This window comes from Diospyros lotus, chromosome 3 (assembly GCF_014633365.1).
Source record: "Diospyros lotus cultivar Yz01 chromosome 3, ASM1463336v1, whole genome shotgun sequence".
NCBI lineage: Eukaryota > Viridiplantae > Streptophyta > Magnoliopsida > Ericales > Ebenaceae > Diospyros > Diospyros lotus.
In genome coordinates this window covers 5,696,544-5,696,793 of record NC_068340.1, presented here as the reverse complement: position 1 = coordinate 5,696,793, position 250 = coordinate 5,696,544, and the positions used below count along the sequence as shown (strand labels likewise).

Below are 250 nucleotides of genomic sequence, written 5' to 3'. Positions count from 1 at the left end.
TTAAGCATGACTTATACCTAATCAACACAAAGATGATACATCAAACTACTAGGCAATTTGTCTATTCATCAACTTCACAACAACCCAAGGACCCTATTAATAAGTCATTGATGCACAGGTACCATCAGCAATGACGAATTATCAGTACCATGTAGTCTATTCTAAGGCAATTGTTTGCAGGTTGAGCCTTGGATATTAGTACAAATCATAATACAGATTTAACTTCTTCGGGTTTGTCATAAAGCTTTAA

General features: G+C 34.8%; 1 protein-coding gene across 1 annotated transcript in view; it reads right to left on the bottom strand.

Annotated features, from left to right (window-relative positions):
* The window catches only part of LOC127796160 (ATP-citrate synthase alpha chain protein 2), a 4,301-nt gene continuing 4,051 nt past the window's right edge, over positions 1 to 250 (bottom strand). Inside the window, exon 13 of the mRNA XM_052328157.1 lies at positions 1 to 250. This exon is cut by the window's right edge and continues 142 nt beyond it. The gene's annotated coding sequence lies outside the window, so the exon portion shown is untranslated.